At 38.4% G+C, this 21193-nt stretch overlaps 1 protein-coding gene across 12 annotated transcripts in view; it reads left to right on the top strand.

Annotated features, from left to right (window-relative positions):
- The window catches only part of DTNA (dystrobrevin alpha), a 393764-nt gene that overhangs the window by 177084 nt on the left and 195487 nt on the right, over positions 1-21193 (top strand). For 10 of the 12 annotated variants that reach the window (XM_012506352.2, XM_030810579.1, XM_030810581.1 and 7 more), the window contains exon 2: positions 6172-6296. The exons of the other annotated variants lie outside the window; for them this stretch is intronic. The gene's annotated coding sequence lies outside the window, so the exon portion shown is untranslated. The remainder of the gene's footprint in view (positions 1-6171; positions 6297-21193) is intronic. 12 annotated transcript variants of the gene reach the window in all.

Genomic DNA, 21193 nt, shown 5'->3' with positions numbered 1-21193 from the left:
GTAAACTTAATCACTGGGGTTTTGTCATGTTGCCCAGGCTGGTCTCGAACTCCTGGGCTCAAGGGATCTGCTTGACTTGGCCTCCGAAAGTGCTGGGATTACAGGCATGAGCCACCTTACCTTTTAAAAATGCAAGTATCATCTCGATAAGCAACTGCCTTAACCTTACAATACAATGCAACAGAAAGATACGCAGAGCCAGTCCTTCAGAAATAAAAAAAAAAATGCTGTGCAAGAAACAGCTGATAAATCCTTTTTAAACCACCTTCATTTTTCTCAGCACCTTTAAAACAGTTGACTGGATACCCAGCTGAACTGATATTGACAGGCAGGCCATCATATTATTTCTTAAGTGTTCCTGAATGTCAGCAGGTCTTCGGCTTTGTGGCGTGAAAAATTCTACATTCATTGCTGAAGGTATATATTTTTTTCCTGTTGACAGCTATTTTGTCCAAATATTGTTCTCTCTGCTTTATCTTACTTTAACCTAAGTGATAAGGTACAACTTTTTATCCACTTTTATTGACAAAATATCAAGAATAAAACCGAATTCTCTGCTACTATCTTATACTTCTCAAATATCTTCTTGCTGTCTTGTTAAATTTTATCAGAGATAAGTATTAAAGTAGGCAACTGAAAAGTGAGGCACAGCAGTGGCCTATATGGATACCCAGAATTGTGAAGTACACAACATGTTTCTGCAATCACTGGGCTGTGATTTGATGGAAACAAATTATAGATGCACAACCCCTTCTGGGATTAGATTAATTTCCCTGATTATTTGTCCAAAGATTTAAAAACTTCACAGAAATTAGGTTGCTGCCCAGCTTAGGAGCTGATGCAGCCAGTCTCAATGGCACTTTCCTTGGGGCCCAGAATCCCTAATGGGAGAGACCTGCCTGACTGTGTGATCTTGCCCTTCCGCGAAGGTGCCACACTGGATGTGAACAACTAAACTGTCACAGCCACAGCCCCTTTATCCTAGGGGCTTGAAGAAATAAGCTATGCCCTTAATAGGAAGTAAAGACATCCAAGACCTTCCTGCCTCCCATATTGTGCTGTGTGTCAACAAAAATAAGTCCTTAAAATAGAGAGGATGCCTAAGCATCCAATAGCACTAATTCTGTTTCCAGCTTTTAAGTGTCCAAAAAGGCCCATTTGCCAGCCATCCTCTCCCTGATTCTGACTTACTTAATATCCTTGTGTCTGGGGTGATTCTGGGTTTAGTCCAAGGGCCATGATTCCAAATCATGTGGTAAAATCCAAATTTTACCACAACTTTCTAAGCCACTTTGACGCTCTTAGGCCGATAACCAATAATCTGGTGAAATTATTTGAATCAGTTTATACTGCCACTCTGTGCAGGAACCAGATGTGAAAACATGGGCTTGGTGTTTGCTGACTGTTCCACCATCAATCATTTATTCAAACAAGAATTTAGTGATGATTGCTATTCATCATTAAAGATTATGTGCTAGAGATGATGAAGAAACAAGCAATAAGTCCCTGCCCAGAGTTGCACGTATTCTTATAAAGGGATAAGAAAATTCATGGTAATTTTAAATGATAACAGGTGCTGCAATGAAAGACCTCCAAGAGTTGTGTGGCAGCACTAAGGACTGGAATATAGAGAGGGTCTAAGAGCACAGCTGGGAGGTGCAGGAAGGAATTCGCGTGGTATGTAGAGTTGGAGGAAGCTTCAAAAGGGAAATTAGACTTACCTTGTTCAACTTCAGGGGTCTGGATGGGACCTGTGGTAAAATTACATAATAGAATTAGGACTCAAAGGAACTCGGACCACCTACCAGGGTTCCTCAACCTGGGTACTATCAACATTTTGGACTGTTCATTATTTGGCTGGGGGTTGGGGGTTAGTAGTCCTATGAGTTTTCAGATGTTCAGCAGCATCCTGACCTGTACGTACTAGATGCCAGTTACACATACCCACCCTGCACAACCAAAAATGTCTCCAAACATTGTCATATGTCCCCTGCGGGCAAAATCACCCTGATTGAGAACCACTGGACAAAAGTCATACCCTCAGAAGAAGTCCTGGAGAGCACCTTTTTATTCCTCCTTTTAATATTTAGGCTACCCATTCTTGAATAATAATGAAAGTAGCTAAAATTTCTGCTTGGATTCCTTATATTTTTAGGGTGAATAAAATAATCATGAATTCTTCAGATTGTGATGATGAAATTATTTTTAATATGGCGCAAGTTCATGAGGGTAAGAGAAAGAAAATTGAACCAAATATTTATAAGAAAAAGAAGACAAATTTTAAAATAAGAAAATGTAATAGCATTTTTCTTTCACTACATTCTTGCTAGTTAATCTTGTATTTCACTCTACCTTGTTTATTCTAAGGTATGTATAAATAAAATCATCATCTAGAAGCTTTAATCTGACTTGCAAATATTTGTGTGAAAGAAAAATCCAAACTTCTTAGATTTAAATTTGGTGACAACCAAAAATATACATTCATTCATACATTTGTTTGTTCGTGCAATAAATACTACTGCAGGCATACTATGTGCCAGCCACCGTTCTAAGCATCAGGTGCACAACAATGAAAAAAGTTCCTGCCTTTGTGGAGCTATATTCTGGTGTGAAGAGACAATGAATAAATAATACATCAGGTAGTGGCAGTACAGTTTATTTTATCAAAATAAACAATAGAGAGTGAGGACAGAGTGCTATTTATGGTAGGAACATCAGTCCGAGCATAAATAGGAATGATGACATGAATGTTGACTCTTCTCCAGTCTAATATTTGGCTAGGTCCCACAGAATCTGGGCTGAGAGGACCACATATCCCAACTTGTAATAAACGTGTATGTTTTACCAAATCCTACCACTACAAATGATTATTGAGCCTCTATTTAAATTGATACCATTGGTATGAAGATCATTACCTTTTTAGGTGGCCCATTCTGTTTTGTGTCCTCCAGTTTGAGGGGGTCCTCTTATTAAGCAAAAATGTGACTCCTGCGACTTCCATCTAGCCTATATGCCTAAAATGCAGCACCCAAAATAAATGAAATACTTCTTTCTTTTATGGTTCTCTGTGGTAAGACACTGGTTCCTAGCTCCAATACAGACCATGGCTGAAAGCCTTTCTGGGAGCTTAGTAAAGAATACTATTTTTATTCTATACCATGACACTAAATTTTAATTTCTAGTCACAAGTTAGCCAACCTAGAATTTAAGTTAGCTGACCTGTAATTTAAATAAGAATTTAAAGAGAGAAGGGGCCAGGCACGGTGGTTCATGCCTGTAATCCCAGCATGTTGGGAGGCTGAGGCAGGCGGATTGTTTGAGCTCAGATGTTCAAGACCAGCCTGGGCAACATAGCAAAATCTCATCTCTACAAAAAACACAAAAATTAGCTGAGCGTGGTGCTGAGCACCTGTAGTCCCAGCTACTCAGGAGGCTGAGATGGGAGATTGCTTGAGCCTGGAGAGTTTGAGGCTGCAGTGAGCCACGATCATGACACTGCACTCAGTATGGGTGAGAGAGCAAGACCTTGTCTCAAAGAGAGAGGGAGAGAATGGAGAAAGGTAACATTTTTATTCCCACCCACTGTTCATGTGACAATTTTGCTTTGCAAGTGTCCACTAGGCTGCAGGGAGAGTAGAGTAGGATTGATGCCTTTAATTCACTAGCAGCTTGGGAGGCTGCCACCCTCAGGTGAAAGAAAGAGTAGAAAGAATTGAGGGTATTCAGCTCTGCATACTCTGGAGTTGCCATGCAGGATAGAAGCCAAGAATGGTAGGGATGGATCTGCCTCCAGATTAGACAACTAACTTCTTTTAATCACTATCTGTGATATATGGGGTGAAATGGGGTCACTTCTTAGTAGAAGAGGAACAGTAGAATTTAAAGCTGGCTTGTGATCCGTAGACCACCCAAGGTGCAACTTTTATTAATCGTAGATCCTGGTCAAGATGTCAACCTGGACCACCCATGGGGTACTTTAACACAGTGTCTGTATCTGAGCATTGTTTAGGCTCCCTCCAAATCTATTGCAGTCTGGAGTAACCCATTGGACCTGGACAAAAGAAAAGAAATATGCAAGTCATCCTTCCCAAAATTGTCAGGTACAGGAGCAACAACCAGCAGCCAAATCCTAAGAGGTCCCTAGGACAATACCAAGTGATTTCTTGAGTGATTCTACATTGCCAGATAGAGCTGGATATAAGTTTATCTCACTTTATTATATACATAGATATAGCCTAAGGTGAAAATACAATACTTTAGATTGTATGCGATTTTCATTTATTTCCAGGTGCTGTGGCTTAGAGAGCTGTGTTCATGGGAGAAATATTTTTAATATATAACTTATTCTCAGATACATAGGTCTAATCTACTCCAACTCCAATTTAAAAAAAAAAAAAACCATGTACTTTAAGAAACAAAAAATATCTGAAAGTACTACTGTTGTAATAATACATTTAATTCAAAGAATGTCAAACAGATGTATGTGCCTAGAATCATAGCACAGGGAAAGACTGTTGGGTCTGAATGTCACAGAACAGTGGTTAATTGTGTAGTGAAAGTCTCTTTATATCCTATTAAATTGTATTAGGTCATTCTCACACTACTATAAAGAGCTGCCCATGACTGGGTAATTTATAAAGGAAAGAAGTATAATTGACTCTGTTCCAGATGGCTGGTGAGGCCTCAGGAAACTTACAATCATGGTGAAAGTGGAAGCAAACACATCCTTCTTCATGTGGCGGCAGGAGAGAGAAGTGCCGAGCAAAGGGGGAAAAGCCCCTATACTATCACAAGAACAGCATGGGGATAACAGCCCCCATAAGTCAATTATCTCCTATTGGGCCCCTCCCATGATATGTGGGGATTATGAGAACTACAAGTCAAGGCAGCGACACAGCAAAACCGTATCATAAGTAAACCTCACGTAATAATGAACATGTCTGAGAACTTAGATAAGAGGAAGGAGAAGATTTTGTTACAGAATTTTCTTTAGTACCTCAAGTCATAGGAAGCCTGAACCCAGTCATGAAAGCTGAAATAATTATTGTGTTCATTTTAGATAACCTGGGTTGGGAGAGGAAAGCATGGGGTGGGAGTCAGAAGCGGAAGGCACCCATCACCCAGCAAAGGTGCAGAGCTGGGTTCCTTCCATCCCTTCCCTTTCCACCCCCACTGCCACCAGATGCCTTGTCCCTTTTACTTTACTGTGTCCCTCCTCCCCACACTTTTCCTTCATCTTAACATGAGATTTCCTAAGCTTCAAATTTTTGCTGCTTCAAGCCATCTGGCACCTGGGATAGTAACACCCAGCCTGTGTGTTCACAGGGAGAAGCAAGGAAGAAAGGGTGAGGAGGAAGAGAACACTGGGGAAGACTGGCTGAGGGGAGATGATGAGTGGAGTGCCTGGGTCACTCCCAGGCATAGGGTCAGGGATCTTGGGCATTGGGGCGGGCAGTCTAGAGCTTGTCTCTTTCAGTTCTCATTTAGAAATTTTCTCAGAAGGCAAAAGCTTATAAAATCATTCAGCTTAGTTAAGAAAAATTAACAGCCAATCTTGTGAAATATTTACAATTTATATGTTATTACTATACAACATAATTATATGGATTATTAAGTAACATTAGGTTGCCTTTGTAGTCCACCTTGTCGTAGTCCCCTCCTACAGGGTATCTACTTATGACTGCTCAAGCTCAGTCCATCAGAGGAGATGTTAATCTGAGGACTCTGATCTTAGCAGTACTTTACTTGGCTTTAGTAAAAATTATGTCAATAAAATATCCCAGAAAACTATCTACTTGGAAAACAAAGATTTCATGTTTTCCCATTTCTGGTTTTTCAGTCAACTAAATCCATAGAGCTATATCAGGAACCCAATGTTCCAGGCAACTCTTTATCATTAACCAGCTTTTAAATCTTGGATGATCACTTCATCCCTCTGGGACTCACTGTCCTCATCTGTGAAATGACTTCTACCATAAATGTCTATTATTATAAATATTTCTTATACTAAATGAAAAGCAAAGTTCTAAATTGCATACGTGATTAATAGAGGATAAGAGGATTTATGAAATATCGTATGTTCTAGATCTGCCAATTCTGGCTTCCTGTTTGTGTAATAAATATAGAAGTGTGAATTGGTTAGCTAAATAAAAGCCTACTTTCTCATTGCAGATAAATAGGATTTACCAATCCTTGGATGAAGTGCTTGGGAAGTCTTTAAGTGCCATAATCAACTGCCATTTCAAAGAATATAGATGGTTTTGAAAAGTTCATGCTGTCCCTTCATTGAATTTTAGGTGAGTGTGTTTAAGACAAAGAACTTAAGATGAATATTGAACTGTTTCTCTTTAAAGTGCTCCTCTCGTTTGCCTGAAAAGAAAATGGGTTTAAATATTATCAATGCTGAGGTGGAGCAAGATGGCTAAATAAATATTATCAATGCCTTTCAGTTTCGTACCTTTAGTGAGGTTCCAGACAATGAAAGACTTACCGTCTTTTTGTTTATTTATTGTTATTATTATTATTATCAGAAACCATCTGAACTGTGAGCTATATAACATAAAGATTGTCTTGACCGTCACTTCCCGGTTTCTATTAAGCAAATGCCATAATACTTCATTCTATTCTAAAGGTTATATAATTTGTAAAATATAAAATGTATTTAATATCAGAGTAATAAACCAGAATGAGAGAAAATTTTTGATGGCATAAACTGAATGAAAATTTGATGGTGATAATAGTGGTTTAATCACTAACAAATCTGTGTTTGAGATAGGGATAACATTTTAGATGCGCTTATTGGGAGATTTTGCTTAGAATTAAAAGTAGGGCATGGTTAAGGGCAGGTGTGCTAAATTTTTAAAGTGCTATGTACAATTAAACACAACACACACACACATTAAGCTTTGTTTCATCTGGCCGTGAAATGAATGAATAAATATATTTTACATCATCATATGTCATCACCCTTCCATGTTAGAAAAGAGAAGAGCCTAAAATTGGTGGTTTAATATTAGTCTGATATATGCCATTGCCATTTTTCAGCAGAATAGAGGGGAATGGAGAAAGTGAGTGGTGGTCATATTGAGGATACTGTGTGGCTTTCCACCTCCTCCTAAGTCTAGTTTTCAAAGTGTGGCTTTATTATGTACTTTGAAGAAAGGTGATCTTCAGAACACCAGCATATACCTATGTTTACAATTCCAGTAAAATAATGCAGCTGACAGAGCATTGGCCACTGGCTAAATCTAATCTGAAAGGCAGAGATGCTTCCTTAATACTTTTGATTAACTTCAAAATGATGGCAAATAATGCTTTCATAAACTTACGGGTGTATAAATTTGGTTTATTGAGATTGGATTTGGAACTAAAATGGTAATTCTATTTATTTACAAGATGTGTGTTGAATGCAGTTCCCAGAAGCTAAACTCGGTGCCCATCAAAAATACCAGTAAATCAATTTGCCTAGTGTAACAGTTACTCTAGAAGAAAAAAATGAAAATGAAAAACTTATTTTCTGAATCCTTTATTTTCCACTTGTGCCCATCTGTGCCTGTTACCTTCAGGGCCATTCCTCGCCCTGCCTTGCCTCTCTTTATTCCACAGGGACTGACCTTATGGGCTGTATTTTCCAGCCAGAGCCTCCCCTCCCCTCCTACACCTTACCTCCAGCTTCTTCCAGTGACCTTGAACCCCGAACCTCATTAACACTACCTCTTCCCTTTTGTCCCTTGAGAATCATGATTGATAGTGCCTTTGGCTTCCTGAGGCTGCTGATCTTCAATTTGATCCACCATTCCCAATTTAGCTTCTCAATTCTTTCATCTTTGTAACCATTTTCTTATATTAAAAATCATCATGTTAAATACTTAGAATGTTTTCTTTTTTCTTGGTTGAATCCTAACTAATCCATCAATACTTCATTAATTTCTTCCAAAATTATTGGAAGGAAATGAACATGGATTACTAGCTTCTTAAGAGAACAAATGATTCCTAGGAAATTAAATTTAAATGTAAAGTTGGGCAGGGTGTTTTTTACTTTTAAAATACTTTATACTAAGACATTGAGATATAATATACATACAAAGAGGTCACAAGTAAGTGTATATCTCAATGAATTTTCACAAAGTGTATACTTCCCATCAGATCAAGAAGTAGATTACCAATGCCCCCAGAAGTCCTGCTCATGTGACCTTCCAGTCATTCCTCCCACAGAGGAAACCGTCATCATGGCTTATATGACCATTAACTAATTTTGCCTATTCTAGAACTTTATCTAATGGAATCATACAGTGTGTCATTTATTTATTTGAGAGCAATTAGGTCACCCAAAAATTGAGTAGAAAGTACAGTTTTTATATATCCCCCTACAGACAACACACACACACACACACACACACACACACACACACACACACACACACCCTATGGGCATCCTCCGCCAGAATGGTATATTTGTCACTATCAATGAACCTACATTAACCCATCATCGCCTGAAGTCCACAGTTTACATTAGGGTACATTCTTGGTGTTGTGCGTTCTATGGGCTTTGACAAATGCATAAATGACATGTATCCACCACTGTGGTATCATACAGAATAGTTTCACTGCCCTAACAATCCTCTGTGCTCTGCCTCTTCATCCCTCTCCTGCACCTCACCCTTCATCTTTTTACTGGCTCCATAGCTTTACCTTTTCCGAAATGTCATATAGTTGAAATCATACAGTGTGTAGCCTTTTCAGGTTGGCCTCTTTCAGTAATATGCATTTAAGTCTCCTTCATGGCTTTTCATGGCTTGATAGTTCATTTTGTTTTAGTGTTGAATAATATTCCGCTGCCTGGATGTACCACATTTAATTTATCTATTAACCTATTGGAGGACTTTTTTGTTGCTTCCATGTTTTGGAAATTATGAATAAAGCTGCTATAAACATCATATGTAGGTTTTTGTGTGGACACAAATTTTCAGCTCATTTGGGGAAATATTTTAGGTTGGTTCAAAAGTAATTGCGGTTTTACCATTACTTTCTGATTTGATTACTTTTGCACCAACCTAATATCAAGGAGTGTGATTGCTGGATCACAGGGTAAAAATATGTTTAATTTTGTAAGAAACTGCCAAACTGTCTTCCAAGGTAATTGTATCATTTTGCATTTCCACCAGTAACAAATAAGTGTCCTGTTGCTCCATATCCTCTCCAGCATTTGATGTCAGTGTTTTAGGATTTGGTCATTCTAATAGGTGTATACTTCTGATTTTAACTAGCAGTTCCCTAATGATGTTGAACATCTTTTCATATGCTTACTTTCTATCTTTGTATCTTCTTTGGTGAGGTGTCTGTTCCAACCTTTGGCCCATTTTTTAATTGGGTTGTTTTCTTATTGTTGAGTGTTAAAAGTTCTTTGTATATTATGGCTAATAATCCTTTATCACATGCATCTTTTGAAAATAATTTCTCTTATCTCTGTCTTCTCTTATCATTCTCTTGAAGGTTTGTTTTTTAAAAACTGAAAAAAAATAAACTTACTATATTTAAAGCCATATCCTCAGCTATACAATATTATAACATTAATTTGTTGCTGTTAACACAATTATTGTCAAGTTTCCCATTTTATATATCAAATTAATGGGAAGATTTTTAAATTTTCAGATATATCCCAAGTATTATTTTTATTTTTAAAATATCCATATTTCACAAACTGTACTATGTACAGTATAGGAACTTCTTAGTCTCATTCCAGCATTCACATTTAAATCAGTCTCATTCCACCATTCACATTTAAATCTAAAGCTTCTGATTTACTTTATTTTGGTTCTTTTCACCTACAGTTGAGAGATCTGACCTCTCTCTTTTAGTAATGGTTGTTTGCTACTTGAAGATGCCTTATGGTCTGAACATTTCAAATTTCCTGTGGTAAATACTGGATGTATTGGAAAGCAATGTGATCAGGATCCCAGTATCTGTCTTTCTTGATAACTAATCAATTCACTCTGTCTCAACAATTCCATTCATTCTAAAGAGATTCCTTGGTATTAAAGTCGCTTTTCACTTAATCATTTTGGTACTTCACTTAGTTATTTTAAATGGAAGGGCCTTGCTATTTTCATTTCCTTCTCATTTATTTATGTAGACGTGTTCCTTTTCAATCTTTTCTCAGAGGTCATCTCGACTGCTCATCTGTCCATTTTAATGTACTGTGGTTGGACTCTAAAGGACATGGTGTTCCTTCTACCAACAATTTTCATCTATTCAACCAATGTCAATGTTGAACCTGCAATGCCTAATTTAGAATCCTTTCAGACAATTTGCAAATGCCATCATGAGCAGAATTTCTAAAACTCCTTTATCATCCTAAAGCTGGGAGACACAGGTATGAGGAGCTTTATGATATAGTTTAAGACAATGAATAACTGATGTTGCCAATACAAGTCTTCCCCTTATTTGATACAGCTCTAAAAATTCTAATCATTAAAATTTTTCTCCAGCTTATGGAAATAGATTTTATAAAATTATAATTTAAAAAATACCCTTGGGAAGAAAAATGCACCCATTAATTATATATACTACATAATATGTAAATCTAATGAATTAGCAAGGAAGAGACCCCTGAAACAATGGTACAAACATTCAGCATTGGAAGTTGGGGTACACCTATGTGGGAAATGATCTTACCAACTTTATGATGTTGCCTGTTGGGTCAAAGGAAACACCTGACATCAAAGATAACTCAGGCTGAACACATCTTAATGTCACGTTGGGAGAGAGGGATGGGAAGAGTCCCTCTTCCTTACAATATAGTCCTTACGATAATGAACAACATTGTGATGGGAGATATATATATATATCTATAGATATAGATATAGATATATGCTTTAGGTTCTGGGATACATATGCAGAACGTGCAAGTTTGCTACATAGGCATACAGGTGCCATGGTGCTTTGCTGCACCCATCAACCCGTCATCTATATTAGGTATTTCTCCTAATGCTATCCCTCCCCTTGCCTCCCATCCCCCGACAGGCCCTGGTGTGTGATGTTCCCCTCCCTGTGCCCATATGTTCTCATTGTTCAATTCCCACTTATGAGTGAGAACATGTGGTCTTTGGTTTTCTGTTCCTGTGTTAGTTTCCTGAGAATGATGGTTTCCAGCTTCATCCATATTCCTGCAAACGACATGAACTCATTCTTTCTTTGGCTACATATTATTCCATGGTGTATATGTGTCACATTTTCTTTATCCAGTCTAACATTTATAGGCATTTGGGTTGGTTCCGAGTCTTTGCTTTTGTGAATGGTGCTGCAATAAACATACATGTGCATGTGTCTTTGTAGTAGGATGATTTATAATCCTTTGGGTATATACCCAGTAATAGGATTGCTAGGTCAAATGGTATTTCTGGTTCTAGATCCTTGAGGAATCACCACACTGTCTTCCACAATGGTTGAACTAATTTACACTCCCACCAATAGTGTAAAAGCATTCCTATTTCTCCACATCCTCTCCAGCACCTGTTGTTTCCTGACTTTTCAATGATCACCATTCTAACTGGCTTGAGATGGTATCTCATTGTGGTTTTGATTTGCATTTCTCTAATGACCAGTGATGATCAGCTTCTTTTCATATGTTTTTTGGCTGCATAAATGTCTTCTTTTGAAAAATGTCTGTTCATATCACTTGTCCACTTTTTGATGGGGTTGCTTTTTTCTTGTAAATTTGTTTAAGTTCCTTGTAGATTCTGGATATGAGCCCTTTGTCAGATGGATAGATTGCAAAAATTTTCTCCCATTCTGTAGGTTGCCTGTTCACTCTGCTGATAGTTTCTTTTACTGTGCAGAAGCTCTTTAATTAGATCCCATTTGTGAATTTTGGCTTTTGTTGCCATTGCTTTTGGTGTTTTAGTCATGAAGTCTTTGCCCATGCCTATGTCCTAAATGGTTTTGCCTAGATTTTCTTCTTGGGTTTTTATGATTTTAGGTCTTACATTTAAGTCTTTAATCCATATTGAGTTAATTTTTGTATGAGATGTAAGGAAAGGGTCCAGTTTCAGCTTTCTGCATATGGCTAGCCAGTTTTCCCAACACCATTTATTAAATAGGAAATGTTTTCCCCATTGCTTGTCTGTGTCAGGTTTGTCAAAGATCAGATGGTTGTAGTTGTGTGGCGTTATTTCTGAGGGCTCTGTTCTATTCCATTGGTCTATGTATCTGTTTTGGTACCAGTATCATGCTGTCTTGGTTACTGTAGCCTTGTAGTATAGTTTAAGTTAGGTACTGTGATGCCTCCAGCTTTGTTCTTTTGGCTTAGGATTGTCTTGGCTATACAGGCTCTTTTTTGTTTCCATATGAAATTGAAAGTAGTTTTTTCTAATTCTGTGAAGAAAGTCAATGGTAGCTTGATGGGAATGGCATTGAATCTGTAAATTACTTTTGGCAGTATGGCCATTTTCACCATATTGATTCTTCCTATCCATGAGCATGGGATGTTTTTCCATTTGTTTGTGTCACCTCTTCTTTCCTTGAGCAGTGGTTTGTAGTTCTCTTTGAAGAGGGCTTTCACATCCCTCATAAGTTGTATTCCTAGGTATTTTATTCTCTTTGTAGCAATTGTGAATGGGAGTTTGCTTGTGATTTGGCTCTGTTTGTCTATTACTGGTGTATAGGAATGCTTGTGATTTTTGCACATTGGTTTTGTATCCTGACACTTTGCTGAATTTGCTTATCAGCTTTAATGAGGTTTTGGGCTGAGATGATGGGGTTTCCTAAATATACAATCATATCATCTGCAAACAGAGGTAATTTGACTTCCTCTCTTCCTATTTGAATACCCTTCATTTCTTTCTCTTGCCTGATTGCCCTGGCCAGGACTTCCAATACTGTGTTGAATAGGAGTGGTGAGAGAGGGCATTCTTGTCTTGTGCTGGTTTTCAAAGGGAATGCTTCCGACTTTTGCCCATTCAGTATGATTTTGGCTGTGGGTTTGTCATAAATGGCTCTTATTATTTTGAGATATGTTCCATCAATACCTAGTTTATTGAGTGTTTTTAGCATGAAAGGGTGTTGAATTTTACTGAAGGCCTTTTCTGCATCTATTGAGATAGTCATGGGGTTTTTGTCACTGGTTCTGTTTATGTGATGGATTACGTTTTTGATTTGTGTATGTTGAGCCAGCCTTGCATCCCAGGATGAAGCTGACTTCATTGTGGTGGATAATCTTTTTGATGTGCTGCTGGATTCGGTTTGCCAGTATGTTATTGAGGATTTTCGCATCAATGTTCATCAGGGATATTGGCCTGAAATTTTCTTTTTTTGTTGTGTCTCTGCCAGGTTTTGGTATCAGGATGATGCTGGCCTCATAAAATGAGTTAGGGTGGAGTCCCTCTTTTTCTTTTGTTTGGAATTGTTTCAGAAGGAATGGTACCAGCTCCTCTTTGTACCTCTGGTAGGATTTGGCTATGAATCCATCTAGTCCTGGGTTTTTGTTGGTGGTGGTGGTGGTAGACTATTAATTTCTGCCTCAATTTCAGAACTTGTTATTGGTCTATTCAGGGATTCAACTTCTTGGTTTAGTCTCGAGAGGGTGTATGTGTCCAAGAATTTATCCATTTCTCCTAGATTTTCTAGTTTATTTGCGTAGAGGAGTTTATAGTATTCTCTGATCGTAGTCTGTATTTCTGTGGGATCAGTGGTGATCTCCCCCTTATCATTTTTATTGTGTCTATTTGATTCTTCTCTCTTTTCCTCTTTATTAGTCTGGTAGCCATCTATCTATTTTGTTAATCTTTTCAAAAAACCACCTCCTGGATTCGTTGATTTTTTGAAGGGTTTTTCAGGTCTCTATCTCCTTTAGTTCTGTTCTGATCTTAGTTATTTCTTGTCCTCTGCTAACTTTTGAATTTGTTTGCTCTTGCTTCTCTAGTTCTTTTAATTGTGATGTTAGGGTGTCGATTTTAGCTCTTTCCTGCTTTCTCCTGTGGGCATTTAGTGCTATAAATTTCCCTCTAAACACTGTATAGCTGTGTCCCAGAGATTCTGGTACATTCTATCTTTATTCTCATTCATTTCAAAGAACATCTTTATTTCTGTCTTAATTTTGTTATTTACCCAGTAGTCATTCAGGAGCAGGTTGTTCAGTTTCCATGTAGTTGTGCAGTTTTGAGTGAGTTTCTTAATCCTGAGTTCTAATTTGATTGCACTGTGGTCTGAGAGACTGTTTGTTATGATTCCATTCTTTTGCATTTGCTGAGGAGTGTTTTGCTTCCAATTATGTGGTCGATTTTAGAATAAGTGCTATGTGGTGCTGAGAAGAATGTATATTCTGTTGATTTGGGGTGGAGAGTTCTGCAGATGTCTACTAGATCTGCCTGGTCCAGAGCTGAGTTCAAGTTCTGAATATCCTTGTTAATCTTCTGTCTCATTGATCTAACATTGATAGTAGGGTGTTAAAGTCTCCCACTATTATTGTGTGGGAGTATAGGTCTCTTTGTAAGTCTCTGAGAACTTTCTTTATGAATCTGGGTGCTCCTGTATTGGGCGCATATATATTTAGGATACTTAGCTCTTCTTGTTGCATTGATCCCTTTAACATTATGTAATGCCCTTCTTTGTCTTTTTTGATCTTTGTTGGTTTAAAGTCTGTTTTATCAGAGACTAGGATTGCAACTTCTGCTTTTTTTTTCTTCTTTCTGTTTGCTTGGTAAGTCTTCCTCCATCCCTTTATTTTGAGCTTATGTGTATCTTTGCACATGAGATGGGTCTCCTGAATACAGCACACTGATGGATCTTGACTCTATCCAATTTGCCAATCTGTGCCTTTTCATTGGGGCATTTAGCCCATTTACATTTAAGGTTAATATTGTTATGTGTGAATTTGATCCTGTCATTATGATGCTAGCTGGTTATTTTGCCTATTAGTCGATGCAGTTTCTTCGTAGTGTGGATGGTCTTTACAATTTGGTTTATTTTTGCAGTGGCTGGTACTGGTTTTCCCCTTCCATATTTAGTGCTTCCTTCAGGAGCTCTTGTAAGGCAGGCCTGATGGTGACAAAATCCCTTAGTATTTGCTTGTCTGTAAAGGATTTTATTTCTCCTTCACTTATGAAGCTTAGTTTGGCTGGATATGAAATTCTGGGTTGAAAATTCTTTTCTTTAAGAATGTTGAATATTGGCCCCTACTCTCTTCTGGCTTGTAGTGCTTCTGCTGAGAGATCCACTGTTAGTCTGATGGGCTTCCCTTTGTGGGTAATGCAACCTTTCTCTTTGGCTGCCCTTAACATTTTTTCCTTCATTTCAACCTTGGTGAATCTGACAATTATGTCTCTTGGGGTTGCTGTTCTTGAGGAGTATCTTTGTGGTGTTTTCTGTGTTTCCTGAATTTGAATGTTGGCCTGTCTTGCTAAGTTGAGAAAGTTCTCCTGAATAATATCCTGAAGTGTGTTTTCTAACTTAGTTCCATTCTCCCCATCACTTTCAGGTACACCAATCAAACGTAGGTTTTGTCTTTTCACCTAGTACCATATTTCTTGGAGGCTTTGTTTGTTCCTTTTCATTCTTTTTTCTCTAATCTTGTCTTCATGCTTTATTTCATTAAGTTGATCTTCAGTCTCTGATATCCTTTATTCTGCTTGATCGATTCAGCTATTGATACTTGTATATGCTTCACAAAGTTCTCGTGCTGTGTTTTTCACCTCCATCAGGTCATTTATGTTCTTCTCTAAACTGGCTATTCTAGTTAGCAATTCCTCTAACCTTTTATCAAGGTTCTTAGCTTCCTTGCGTTGGGTTAGAACATGTTCCTTTACCTCAGAGGAGTTTGTTATTACCCACCTTCTGAAGCCTACTTCTGCCAATTAGTCAAACTCATTCTCCATCCAGTTTTGTTCCCTTGCTGGCGAGGAATTGTGATCCTTTGGAGAAGAGGTGTTCTGGTTTTTGGAATTTTCAGCCTTTTTGCACTGGTTTTTCCTCATCTTCATGGATTTATCTACTTCGAGTCTTTGCTGTTGGTGACCTTCAGATGGAGTTTTTGCATGGTCATATTTTTTGTTGTTGTTGATGTTGATGCTATTGCTTTCTGATTGTTTTCCTTCTAATAGTCAGGCCCCTCTGCTGCAGGACTGCTGGAGTTTGCTGGAGGTCCACTCCAGACCCTGTTTGCCTGCGTATCACCAGTGAAGGCTGCAGAACAGCAAAGATTGCTGCCTGCTCCTTCCTCTGGAAGCTTCGTCCCAGAGGGGCACCTGCCAGATGCCAGCCAGAGCTCTTCTGTATGAGGTATCTATCGACCTCTGCTGGGAGGTGTCTCCCCATCAGGAGGCATGGGGGTCAGGGACCCACTTGAGGAGGCAGTCTGTCCCTTAGCAGAGCTCGAGCACTGTGCTGGGGGATCCAGTGCTGTCTGCAGAGCTGGCAGGCAGAAATGTTTTAAGTTTGCTGAAGCTGCGCCCACAGCTGCCCCTTCCCCCAGGTGCTCTGTTCCAGGGAGATGGGAGTTTTATCTATAAGCCCCTGACTGGGGCTGCTGCCTTTCTTTCAGAGATGCCCTGCCCAGAGAGGATGAATCTAGAGATGCAGTCTGGCTGCAGTGGCTTTGAGGTGTTGTGGTGGGCCCCGCCCAGTCTGAACTCCGGGTGTCTTTGTTTACACTGTGAGAGGAAAACCACCTACTCAAGCCTCAGTAATGGTGGAAGCCCCTCCCTCCACCAAACTTGAGAGTCACAGGTCGACTTCAGACTGCTGTGCTGACAGAGAGAATTTCAAGCCAGTGGATCTTAGCTTGCTGGGTTTCTTTGGGGTGGGATCCGCTGAGCAAGACCACTTGGCTCCCTGGCTTCAGTCTCCTTCCCAGGGGAGTGAATGGCTCTGTCTTGCTGGCATTCCAGGCACCACTGGGGTACAAAAAGAAAACTCCTGCAGCTAGCTTGGTGTCTTCCCAAATGGACGCCTTGTTTTGTGCTTGAAACCCAGGGCCCTTGTGGCATAGGCAACCAAGATCATCTCCTGGTCCGCAGGTTGCAAAGACCACAGGAAAAGGGTAGTAACTTGGCCAGATAGCACCCTCCCTCATGGCAAGGTCCTTCATGGCTTCCCTTGGCTAGGGCAGGGAGTTCCCTGACCTCTTGCACTTCCTGGATGAGGCAATCCCCACCCTGCTTCGGCTAGCCCTCTGTGGGCTGTACCCGCTGTCTAACCAGTCCCATTGAGATGAACTGGGTACCTCAGTTGGAAATGCAGAAATCACCCGCCTGTTGCGTTGGTCTCACTGGGAGCTGCAGACTGGAGCTGTTGCTATTCAGCCATCTTGCCACAGTGGGAGATTTTAAATAACTTGTTCTCAAGTAATTCAGATAGGTGATTTTAATCATGATGTAATCTCAAGTACTTCTGTTGAACCACAGAGTATGATGTGAGAAAACTCAAATGTGTTCAAATGCAGAAATCATCTTTTATCCGTCTTTGTATCCCGGGAAACGAACACAGTGCTTGGCACACTATTAATACTTTCTAAATAAATGGCTGGTGATTAAGGGCAAAGGCACAAAGCAATGCTGGCTAACGCTTACTGAGTTCTTATTTTATGCAAGAAATTGTTCTATATTCTCCCTTTCATGCCTAAACAACCCTATAACATAGGCAGTATTATTATCTCCTTTTTTAAGGATTAGGAAACTCAGGTTCACAGAAGTTAAATAACCTGCCTGAGGTTAAGTAAGTTGAAGGTGAAAATTCAAGTCCAGACAGTCTGACTTCAGGGCCTGAGCTCCTAATTATGATGCTCCACTGCCTCTTAAGTAAAATAATCACCAAGTAATTTTAAAACACAGGAGCAACATTTTGTATTATTTAAAAACATTCTGTCACTTCATATAGCACACCTATATTAACAGACCTGCCCAAATCATGAACACTCACTTTGAACAGAAATTACCTCTTTTCTGTATTCTTCCTCCCCTTTCCTTTTAAAACATGACTGACTAAACTAACTTTCTAACTTATTTTCAGATCTCATCATTTTCATTCTTCAGTGATTTGTTCTATCTCAAATATCCCATTGCTCCTTTTACAAGATTGCTTAAGGATGTGTAATTTTGAGCAAGTTACTTAACCTCTCTGAGCGTCAGTTGACCAAGCTGAAAAGATAAGTCTATTTCACTTCAAGGACTAGGAAACAATCCCTATAAAACAAAGCACAGTGGAGTTCCTGATGCATTGCATGTGTGAAACGAGCAGTTGAAAATATCATCCAAGTATTCTCATCCACTTTGGTTTCAAAGCCAGCATTGACTGCCCCATCTGGAGAAAATCTGTGTCCTGTATTCCTTAGCATGTCATAATACTGGTACAATGGACCTCTTGGGTCTCACTGCCTACCTTTGCTTCCCATCAGCTGATCTTTGCTAATATAGGGATATTTTGCCTTTCCTAAGCCATGCTCTTTGTTCCTTTACTTTTGCACATGCTGATTCTTCTGCCTAGACGCTCCTCCCATCCACACCCCTCCCTAAATCCCCTTCATCCACATGCACTCATGTACTCTTACATAACTTGCAATATGCCAGTCATCTTTCAATATCCAGCACAGCTGTTGCTGTTACCATTTCACTAAAGTCACTGATGAACTTCTCATGGGTCATGGTTATGTGTCCTATCTTTGAATGCACATAGACTTTTGGGTTATTTTTAGGGGATCAGCACCTAATGTAGACAACAGAAAGAAAATCAACCTTCATTATCAATCACAGCACCATATGTTAACTTCTCATGTTATTTCTCTCTTTTTCTTCTGAGTTTTTCATCAAAGACAAATGCCAAGTCTCCTCCTCTTTGAAGTTCCTATACCAAGTTCAGAAGTAGTCTTCCTTTCTGGGTTTGAATGAAGTATGGAGGGTCATATTTTGAGATAAATTTGAATGCTTTCAGTGTAGTTAAGATCATAACACTTTATCCAGCCATTAGAAGTAAAAGAAGAGCTCCGTTCTGGGGAAGGAAACCTCACAGAGGGGGTCTGTGGCACTCTGTGCCAAGCACCAAAGCAGACGTTCCATGAACATTATCTTATTTAATCTTCATAATAACCCCCAAAATTAGCTATTATTATCCCTGTTATTCAGAGAAAAAAACTAGGGTTCCAATAGCTTAGCTAACTTGCCAATGTTGTATTTCTAGTAAGTGGCAGAATGAGAATGTTAGATCTTTCCACTGCAGCAAACTGCCACTCTAAAAGAGCTTTCCAATTTAATCCTATAAGAAGAATATGTATGTTAGATAGTGTTAAAATTTTCCATTTAAAACATTTCCCGAGGAGTAAGCTATTTATAACTGCACAGATCTTTACTCATTGGCAGATAAGTTTATGTTTAGGTTGATGCTAAAATTAGCATTATTTCTGTTCAACAAGAGTTTAAAACATGTAGCACCTTGTGGTTCTGCAACCTACTTATACAAAATCTTCTTTATTGATGTGCACATAAGCCTGGAAATGACGGTATCTAAAGCTGTAGACGGATAGAATTTTAGTGCTAAATGTTATCTAGGATTACCACTGGAGGTGGAGTCTCTTTAAGGCAAGAGTTTCTGTCTCTCTTTCTTTTTTCTCCTTAAGAATATTTATGAAATAAATATCTATGACTAATTATAAAAGAATTTCTTTAGAATGCAAAAAAATTTCCTAGACATAGTGATACTATTAGCACTTCTTAAAGTTAAGTACATAAACACGTTCTGAAATTTTTATAACACTATTCAAGGGCCATGCATAAGAATAATAAGGTATATGAATAAACTTAAAATTAAATTTAATTGCAAAAATCAGCATCCATAGAGAAGGGTTCCTTTGTGAAAAATCGTAAGGATGCATAGGCAGCATTTATACTTACAATGATCATTCATTCATTCATTCATTTTTAAAACATATATTGCACATCTTCTATGTTCCCCGGCTCTATGTTAGGCACCTGGGAGCCTGAGATAAATAAAGTTTAATTATTTAAAGTAATATCCTAATTATGTTTGCCATAGATTATATCATAGAGTCATAGAATATCATAGAATTGAAGCATCAGAAAGGATATTTCAGATCATGCAGCCCAGACTTCCTAATTTTTAGTTTGAGGAAATTGAAGACTAGAGAGCTTAAGTACTACCCCAATAATTAGCAGCAAAGCCACAATTCGGACATGTCTGAGCCTCCTACTGCCCAGCTCCTCTCTACTATACAATAAACTAGCTAAGATTTCTCTATTTTTGAGTTTATTTTCCCCCAAGAGAAGATTCCTGGTCTAAGGAGAGAAGACTGAGAAAATAAAGTTGATTTTTCTTTCAAATATAATAAATAGAAGTAATTTATGATTTATCAAGTATTAATTTAGAATTAACGAAATATCAGGAACTTTCCTACGAGCTGGTCATATGTGTGAGAAAAACAGAAATGTCTTTCTGGACCACATCCTGCTTACCATCTTGTGTGCACTGTGTGTGTGTGTGTGTGTGTGTGTGTGTGTGTGTGTGTGTGTATAAAACCCTAGCCTAAAGGCACTAAACTGGCCTTTAATGAGAATATTACAATAGCGCAGGCAATGGCAGATATAATGCAATGCTAAAAATGGCAACTAAAGTGATTAGAACATATTTATATTTACTTTTTAAAAAAAATGTAAAACAGTGCAATCCTTAAGCACCTTATGTATTACACTGAAAAGATACAGGTATATGTGTTTGTTCTACTACTGTTATATGAATAACTTGTTTTATGACTATTTCCTGTTAAACATTTCAGAAGTGGAAAATAATTTTTTAAAATCTCGGTACATATCTACACTGCTATATCTCTTTGCGTAAGATAAACATACAGTATTTTAGAAAAAAATGAGAAATCTGTTCACATTCCCATGTTATGTTCCTGATTACTATCTTTTGTTTGTTAATTGCCCCTTTACTTCCCTAGAAGAGCTTTGCAGAATGTTATTTATCTATTCATAAGTATGATTTTTAAAACTATGTTATCACAAGAATGGGTGGAGCAATGTTTTTCCATCAAAAACTGGAATTCTGATGGGTTTACAAAAGTTAGTAATAATGTGCTTTAATGTTAGTGCATTCTTAGTAATGACAATTTACTGTTTGAGCTTGTATTTTAGCCATCAACTGATTTTTGTCACTTTCAAAATGCAAACGTTAAGTCTGTACAGAGTTATTT

Source organism: Nomascus leucogenys, chromosome 4 (genome assembly GCF_006542625.1).
Source record: "Nomascus leucogenys isolate Asia chromosome 4, Asia_NLE_v1, whole genome shotgun sequence".
In the NCBI taxonomy this organism is placed as follows: Eukaryota; Metazoa; Chordata; class Mammalia; order Primates; family Hylobatidae; genus Nomascus; species Nomascus leucogenys.
The sequence above is the reverse complement of the archived record's forward strand: the minus strand, read 5'-3'. Positions and strand labels throughout refer to the sequence as shown.